Consider the following 9640-nt stretch of genomic DNA (forward strand, 5'->3'; position numbering starts at 1 on the left):
AAATGCAGACATGTATTCAGGTTACAGACCATGTTACTAGGCCTAGGACCCCTAGACAAGCGAGTGCAACAATATCAGCAGGCTAGTCGTTGGTTTCGTAACAGTGCCGTCTTGTCAAGTCTGTTTGTTTGGTTTGACAATCACCATCGGTGTTGTCATGGCAGCACCAACCGATCTGGAACCAAGCTATGTATCAAATCCTACTGCTCATGCATCCTAAGAAATTGTTTGATAAATCACACAGGACATAGCCTGAAATCCATCACCTTTTTTTGTGCTAACATTCTACTCCTTGTACTCTTGTGTCATTGTTTGGCATGACAAGGAGTGGAATGTTAGCACAAACAGACTGGATTTCTCCAGGCTACGCAGACCACTCATGTCATAAAATGAATTGGGACTGTATGAGTATGAGATGAATATGTAGACCTTCACATTAGGTTATGTTTCATTAGATAGACCTCGAAAAGTGTGTTGAATAAAGCCCCCCCCCCCACGGCACTCTTTCATAAACACAGGCAGCACATTAGTTAAATTGGACCTGCGATGATGTAATATTGTCACCACAAGGCAAATGAGCACAGAGGATTAAAAATTGAGAGATCACAACACGCCTCATAATAGGAACCTGCGAATGTTCAAACCAATCATCCATTCAGCCTGTTGTTGAGTAGCCTACTTTACGACCTCACTTTCAATTCATAACATTGGCAGAGGGTGGCAGCACACTTCATATATTATCTCAGTTTGTGACATTCAGTTTAAGGGACATGCATGATGTTACCATGTTGTTCATTTCTAGTTTAGGGGACATGCATGATGTTACCATGTTGTTCATTTCTAGTTTAGGGGACATGCATGATGTTACCATGTTGTTCATTTCTAGTTTAGGGGACATGCATCATGTTACCATGTTGTTCATTTCTAGTTTAGGGGACATGCATAATGTTACCATGTTGTTCATTTCTAGTTTAGGGGACATGCATAATGTTACCATGTTGTTCATTTCTAGTTTAGGGGACATGCATAATGTTACCATGTTGTTCATTTCTAGTTTAGGGGACATGCATAATGTTACCATGTTGTTCATTTCTAGTTTAGGGGACATGCATAATATTACCATGTTGTTCATTTCTAGTTTAGGGGACATGCATAATGTTACCATGTTGTTCATTTCTAGTTTAAGGGGACATGCATAATGTTACCATGTTGTTCATTTCTAGTTTAGGGACATGCATGATGTTACTATGTTGTTCATTTCTAGTTTAAGGGACATGCATAATGTTACCATGTTGTTCATTTCTAGTTTAGGGGACATGCATAATGTTACCATGTTGTTCATTTAAAGTTTAAGGGATCATGCATGATGTTACCATGTTGTTCATTTCTAGTTTAGGGACATCGACACAGCAGTCAGACATAATGTAACTCAAACACTCTTTTCCTTGTTGTTCATTTCTAGTTTACGGGGACATGCATAATTTGTTACCATGTTGTTCATTTCTAGTTTAAGGGATATGCATAATGTTACCATGTTGTTCATTTCTAGTTTAGGGGACATGCATAATGTTACCATGTTGTTCATTTTGTTTAAGGGGACATGCATAATGTTACTATGTTTTTAAACAACGTCCTTAAGATGACATGCATAATGTTGAGATTCCGGATGTTGTTAGTTAAGAAAGGTTGGAGGAAGATCATCACAAAACCGGCTATACAGCCTACTTTATCCATACGAACAGACGATCCAATTCAAAGCATCTTCCAGTCCTCAATCACCTGGAGAACACAGTCCAGAAAGGAGACAGCATGTCTAGAGAAGAGACTTAAATGTGGGGGGTCCGTAAAGCAGCATGATCACCCACACATCCATCCACCACATCAAACACATCTTTCAATTGAGCTGTTGACTCCCCACCCAATGGTCTGATCCAGGAATCCCCATCCATCATTTGTTTCATCCATTATTACCCCATCCAAATTGTCCAGCATGGATCCAATAGTATATCGGCATTAGCCAGTCCATCAATCCATAAGATGACACATTCATCCATCATTTCTACCGGATGGGGTCACACATCCATCCATAATCCATCTCCATCCATATTTGTTAACATCCACCACACATACCCACATCCACCCATCCATCCATAATCCAACATCCATCCATTCCACCCACATCCATCCACGTCATCCATCCATCCATCTGATCCATCCACCTGGATGAACACAGGGTCCATGCTGGAAGAAAGGTCCACCTAAGATCCCACATCCATCCATCCATCCACATCCACCCACATCCATCCATCCATCCACCCACATCCATCCATCCATCCATCCACGTCATCCACCCACTAACACATCCATTCATACATCCACTCACACCCACATCCACCCACCCACCCACCCACCCACCCACATCCATCCATTCATTGCAGAACACGTCAAAAAAGAGAGAATGATCAACTGTACAAAATGCTGCAGAAGAAATGTTTAATATCAGAGCTGTAGCTCAACCCACAGCTATTTTGTATCCATCCATCCCCATTATTGCCACAGCATCCATCCACCCACATTAGGCGTCCAAGGCAGCAGCCCATCTTTCCATCCACCCCATTAGGCGTTGCCAAGGCATCAGCATCCATTCTGGGGTTTATTCCACCCAGCCCCACATCCAAGGCAGCAGCCATTATGAATCCACCCACATTGCCAAGGCACCCAGCTAATCTTTCCTGGGGTTTATTATCCATCCCCATCCAAGGCAGCAGCCACATCTTTCCTGGGGTTTATCCATCCATCCACCCAAGGCAGCCATCCATCCATCCATCCCCATTATCCCACCCAGCTACACTTTCCTGGGGTCATTATGATCCACTTACACACCCAAGGCAGCAGCTACTCTTTCCTGGGGTTTATTATCCCCATTAGGCACTGCCAAGGCAGCAGCTTATCTTTCCATCCATTTATTATGAATCCCGGCGTTGAAAAGGCAGCAGCTACTCTTCCTGGGGTTTATTATGGATCACATTAGGCGTTGCCAAGGCAGCAGCTACTTTTTCCTGGGGTTTATTATGGATCCACATTAGGCGTTGCCAAGGCAGCAGCTACTCTTTCCTGGGGTTTATTATGGATCCCATTAGGCGTTGCCAAGGCAGCAGCTACTCTTTCCTGGGGTTTATTATGGATCCACATTAGGCGTTGCCAAGGCAGCAGCTACTCTTTCCTGGGGATTATTATGGATCCACATTAGGCGTTGCCAAGGCAGCAGCTACTCTTTCCTGGGGTTTATTATGGATCCACATTAGGCGTTGCCAAGGCAGCAGCTACTCTTCCTGGGGTTTATTATAGATCCCCATTAGGCGTTGCCAAGGCAGCAGCTACTCTTTCCTGGGGTTTATTATGGATCCCCATTAGGCGTTGCCAAGGCATCAGCTACTCTTCCTGGGGTTTATTATAGATCCCCATTAGGCGTTGCCAAGGCAGCAGCTACACTTTCCTGGGGTTTATTATGGATCCCCATTAGGTGCTGCCAAGGCATCAGCTACTCCTTCCTGGGGTCCAAAAACATTACACACATAAAACAAAAGACTGAAGAGCTTTGAAGGTCAATCTCCAGCTGGACAGAAGAAAAAGGGTCCTTCCAGACAGATTTCAGTTTTTATGTTGGACAGAAAAGTAGCTTTTCCAACCTTCGATCTCTCTTACTTATTTTTACATTGTGACCATCTTATTGTGTTCTGATTTTCTGCATTTCTGATGTGGTAGATACGATAAACCAATTTTTGCAGCAAACAAAAACAACAATTCAAATAAGACCAGATTGACTCACAGTCTTGTTGTCATCGTCTCTAATCATGTAGTCAGCGACGTATCGCACCCCGTCCACAGCTTCCTGTAGGTCAGGACTGTGACTGAAGTCAGAGCTGGAGCTGCGACACCACGGGCGACCAGACAGTTGCTCCGTGGGCAGAAACCCCTCTTGTGTCCTCACACTCCTGAATGAATGAATGAATAAATTAATTAATAAATTACACATTTTCTTTACATATGAGAAACCCCTCTTGTGTCCTCACACTCCTGAATGAATGAATTAATTAATTAATAAATGAAACATTTTCTTTACATATGAGAGTGTCCTCACACTCCTGCATGAATTAATTAATTTCCATTAATAAATTATACATTTTCTTTACATGTCAAGGGAACCATCCGTTACAGGTTGTTTTTTTACACATTTTCAAGAAAATGTACAAACATTACAGTAAATTCATAATCTGTTGATTACATCTTCAGGTGATCACCTAACCACAATAAAATGAAAGAAAAATAAATAATAATAATGGTACATGATAGAAATAGTATAATTACCTTTTTCTGAGGTAGTAGGACCCAGGAGATAGGAGGAATGGCGAAGAGGAAGGAGAGGAGGCCACGCCAGGGTCCAGACGGAGACGCTGTCTGGCCGAGTTGTTCTGGGGGTGCCTCATGCACAGCAGGGCAGGCAGCCAGTCCAGGAACAAAACTTGAACCCAGTGGGGCATGGTGTGTGTGCTGGGGAACGGTGATGGACGTTCAGAACACACACACTGGTGACGATGGAGAAGGTTACGAGAACCATGGTGAACATCAGGTATTTACCTAGCAGATCAGAGAGACGAGTGTGAAGAAGCATCTCATTTAAAAATGTCGTTATGCAATGTTGTTTTTCCTAATAAAAATTTTGAACTTGACCTTTCTTTTAATTTACACTGTACATTCAACCGTCAAATAATATTTTCTCAGATAAATTGGATAAAAAAAATAATAATGAAGTACTATTTTTGCAGCCCTTCTTAACACTAAGCTTATGCATGAGCCATCACATAATGGTGATGGAGAAGGTCACCAGCACCATGGTGAATATCAGGACCTGTGTGCACAAAGCAAAAGTGCTGATCTAGGATCAGGTCCCCACTAGCAATATAATCTTATTCATTATGATCTAAAAAAGATCAAACTGATTCAAGATCAGCACTCCTACTAAATCAGTAGTCTTGGTTAATACTGGCCCTGGCACAGAGCTTACCGATCAGGGGCACGTCCAGCGAGGTTGGCGGTACGATCTTAGATATCAGCAACAGGAACACAGTGAGGGCCAACAGTACAGAGACACACAGGCTGATCTTCTCTCCACAGTCACTGGGCAGGTAGAAGACCAACACAGCCAGAGAGGTGATGAGGACACAGGGGATAATCAGATTTATGGTGTAGAACAACGGCTTCCTGGAAATAAATTGAATTGAGCAGAATTTAATTTAATCTTATCTGAGGTACAAATAATACCTCAACAAGCTGTGGAGCCTATGATTCCAGATGACAGCACATGAAAGCATTAATGAAAACAAGTATTTCCAAAGTGGTCCTCATTTGTAAAAAAATAATAACATCTTATGATAAGGACTAGAAAAAGTAACACAACTAATATATTGTAAACAGTTGAAGAATACGATTTTAAAAATGGCACTATATATATTCATTCCTTTTGATCAGGAAGTCGTAGGTCACATCCACGTAGATGGGCTCTGAGCTGGAGAAAGTACGTCTCCCGGGTAAAGCCAAGATGTCCCACTCTCCACTGGGCGTGAAGTCATCCATACTGGCCACACCTGTCCTGAGGACCAGATCCACCTGATTTGATTGGATTTAGATTTGACAATTAAAATACATCGTCCGAAACAATACACACACGTAACAGGTTACAGGATCTAAGGCATTTGACGACAGTTCCTACTTCGCAATAGGGTCGTCTGAAAAAGCTATTATTATAAACAATTTGGGCAGAAATGACTTCTTGAACATTTGAACATTCATACGCCTTAATTATAAACTTGTTGGATCTGTAAATATGAATAAATAAACTGATGAGACTAGTTTAGCCACAGAGAAGCATTGAGCTATACAGTGAGAAGTAAAGGATCCTTCCTGTTTAGTCGTGATTGGCTGAGATAATAGAATGGTTGGACATGCCAAGATAGGAGTCCTGATTGGTCTGTCATGTCACAGGCTTCAGTCTATAACACAATGGGAGCTTCGCTGATCAGTACATAGATCATCGTTGCTACCGCAGACTTGAGGTAAAGTTGTAGCTTTGGACAACTGCAAAGTGTTGCTACAGCTCTCAAAAACATTGCTGCCCTGGATTTAGCTGGGATAAGTAGAGAGACTCTGGAGGACAATGCCATGTTGAATCGCATGTGTTCACATGTTGGCGTTGTACAAGATGGCGCCAACAGATACATTCGCTCTGTTTCTAGCTCCAAGCCAGCTTTCCAGTATTTAGCTTTTTGTGTGTGTTATTTCTTACATTGAACATTTCTAGTATTATTTCCTACAACCGAAAATAACATTAAGACATTAGATCAGCAGGATCTAATTCACCAGAAATTCGACCTTCCTGACCTGGATCCTTTGTTTGTGCTTCCCGAGGCAGCTCTATTCATCACGGGGGCTCCACTAAAACGTTGCTGCCAGAGGAGAAGTTTGGCTTGGGCCCCGTCGCTCACGAAGACTGTGTACTCCCTCCGTGGAAAGACTGTGTACTCCCGATCTCCGTGGAAAGACTGTATACTCCCGATCTCCGTGGAAAGACTGTACTCCCGATCTCCGTGGAAAGACTGATCCCGATCTCCGTGGAAAGACTGTGTGCTCCCGATCTCCGTGGAAACACTGTGTACTCCCGATCTCCGTGGAAAGACTGTGTACTCCCGATCTCCGTGGAAAGACTGTGTACTCCCGATCTCCGTGGAAAGACTGTGTACTCCCGATCTCCGTGGAAAGACTGTGTACTCCCGATCTCCGTGGAAAGACTATGTACTCCCGATCTCCGTGGAAAGACTGTGTACTCCCGATCTCCGTGGAAAGACTGTGTACTCCCGATCTCCGTGGAAAGACTGTGTACTCCCGATCTCCGTGGAAAGACTGTGTACTCCCGATCTCCGTGGAAAGACTGTGTACTCCCGATCTCCGTGGAAAGACTGTGTACTCCCGATCTCCGTGGAAAGACTGTGTACTCCCGATCTCCGTGGAAAGACTGTGTACTCCCGATCTCCGTGGAAAGACTGTGTACTCCCGATCTCCGTGGAAAGACTGTGTACTCCCGATCTCCGTGGAAAGACTGTGTACTCCCGATCTCCGTGGAAAGACTGTGTACTCCCGATCTCCGTGGAAAGACTGTGTACTCCCGATCTCCGTGGAAAGACTGTGTACTCCCGATCTCTGTGGAAAGACTGTGTACTCCCGATCTCTGTGGAAAGACTGTGGATCTCTGTGGAAAGACTGTGTACTCCCGATCTCCGTGGAAAGACTGTGTACTCCCGATCTCCGTGGAAAGACTGTGTACTCCCGATCTCCGTGGAAAGACTGTGTACTCCCGATCTCCGTGGAAAGACTGTGTACTCCCGATCTCTGTGGAAAGACTGTGTACTCCCGATCTCCGTGGAAAGACTGTGTACTCCCGATCTCTGTGGAAAGACGTGGATATCTGTGGAAAAACTGTGTACTCCCGATATCTGTGGAAAGACTGTGTACTCCCGATCTCTGTGGAAAGACTGTGTACTCCCGATATCTGTGGAAAGACTGTGTACTCCCGATCTCCGTGGAAAGACTGTGTACTCCCGATCTCCGTGGAAAGACTGTGTACTCCCGATCTCCGTGGAAAGACTGTGTACTCCCGATCTCTGTGGAAAGACTGTGTACTCCCGATCTCTGTGGAAAGACTGTGTACTCCCGATCTCTGTGGAAAGACTGTGTACTCCCGATCTCTGTGGAAAGACTGTGTACTCCCGATCTCCGTGGAAAGACTGTGTCCTCCCGATCTCCGTGGAAAGACTGTGTACTCCCGATCTCTGTGGAAAGACTGTGGCCCAGACGGCATCCCAAGCCGCGTCCTCAGAGCTTGTGCAGACCAGCTGACTGGATCCTTTAAGGAGGCATTCAATCGCTCCCTATCATAGTCTGTTGTCCCCACTTGCTTCAAGATGTCCACCATTGTTCCTGTACCCAAGAAAGCAAAGGTAACTGAACTAAATGACTATTGCCCTGTAGAACTCACTTCTGTCATCATGAAGTGCTTTGAGAGGCAAGTTAAGGACCATATCACCTCCACCTTACCCGGCACCCTAGACCAACTACAATTTGCATACTGCCCCAACAGATCCACGGACGAAGCAGTCACCACTGCAGTGCACACTGCCCTATCCCATCTGGATAAGAGCAATATGTTTGTAAGAATGATGTTCATCTTCTACAGCTCAGCCTTCAACACCATAGTGCCCTCAAAGTTCATAACTAATCTCAGGGCCCTGGGTCTGAACCCCTCCCTGTGCACTGGGACCTCTACTTCCTGACAGGCCAACCCCAGGTGGTGAAGGTAGACAACAACACTTGCGCCTTGGTGATCCTCATCAGGGTGGGGCCCCCACAGGGATGTGTACTCCAGCCCCCTTCTGTACTCCCTGTTCATCCATGACCGCGTGGCTATGCACGTTTCCAACCCAATCATCAAGTTTGGCATAGCCTTGTTTTGTTAATTTAGCAGACAATGTTGCTCGTGCGAAGTGATGCGCATCTCGTGACTGTAACAGTTATTGTCAAAGAGGGATAATTTTAAAACGGGGCTTCAATTTGTCGAGTTTAAAGAATTACTTCAGGGTTACGAACCCCTTCTCTTTGATATACAGATGTTCCGTTGAGTTTATTCTACCTGTTCTTTGTCATTTTCAAAATGGATGAACAATTCCACATTGAACACTGCATGGTGATGAACGACGGCCACAACATCTGTTTAAAGTGTTGGCATATGCTTCATGATTCTGATGAAAATATGCTCTTTGTCTTTATCAAACTGGGACGGCGGGGTGGCCTAGTGGTTAGAGTGTGTTGGACTAGTAACCGAAACGTTGCAAAATCAAATCACCGAGCTGAAAAAGGTTTTTAAAAATCTGTCGTTCTGTCCCTGAACAAGGCTGTTCCTAGGCCGTCATTGAAAATAAGAATTTGTTCTTAACTGACTTGCCTAGTTAAAAAAATAAATATGTTTTGGCATATATTCAGTGTGGAAGTTGTCTATGTTATAGCCTAGCTAACCAATTCTAAATGGCACTAGCAATTTGAAAAGTAGCGGAAAATAGAAAGCGGGACACAATTATTCCAAAACTGCAGCTCGTTGTTTGAACACACGTTTTCCTACTTCAATCAACCAGTCCATTTGGAATCTGTAATAAAACTGTCGTCATTTGGAGAGGAATGTAGCTTGTGCATCCCATCAGTTTGAATATGTTTTTATAGGCATGTATTTCTGTAGGGCTAAGTGGAGCTTCTGTACGCACTCAGCAGGCATGTGTGGAGGGAGCAGTCGGAACGCAATTGAGTGAATGAGACACAGAGGGCAAAGGGAATTTAGGATGAAGAATGGTGTGCTGCTTCTGGCTTAGGTCCTTGATGATCTTCTAGGCCTTCGTGTGACACTGGGTGCTGTAGATGTCCTGAAGGGCAGGTAGTATGTCCCCGGTGATGCGTTGGGCAGACCGCACCACCATCTGGAGAGCCCTGCGGTTGCGGGCGGTGCAGTTGCTGTACCAGGCGGTGATACTGTTATGTACTT

Source organism: Oncorhynchus masou, unplaced genomic scaffold (genome assembly GCF_036934945.1).
Source record: "Oncorhynchus masou masou isolate Uvic2021 unplaced genomic scaffold, UVic_Omas_1.1 unplaced_scaffold_1973, whole genome shotgun sequence".
NCBI lineage: Eukaryota > Metazoa > Chordata > Actinopteri > Salmoniformes > Salmonidae > Oncorhynchus > Oncorhynchus masou.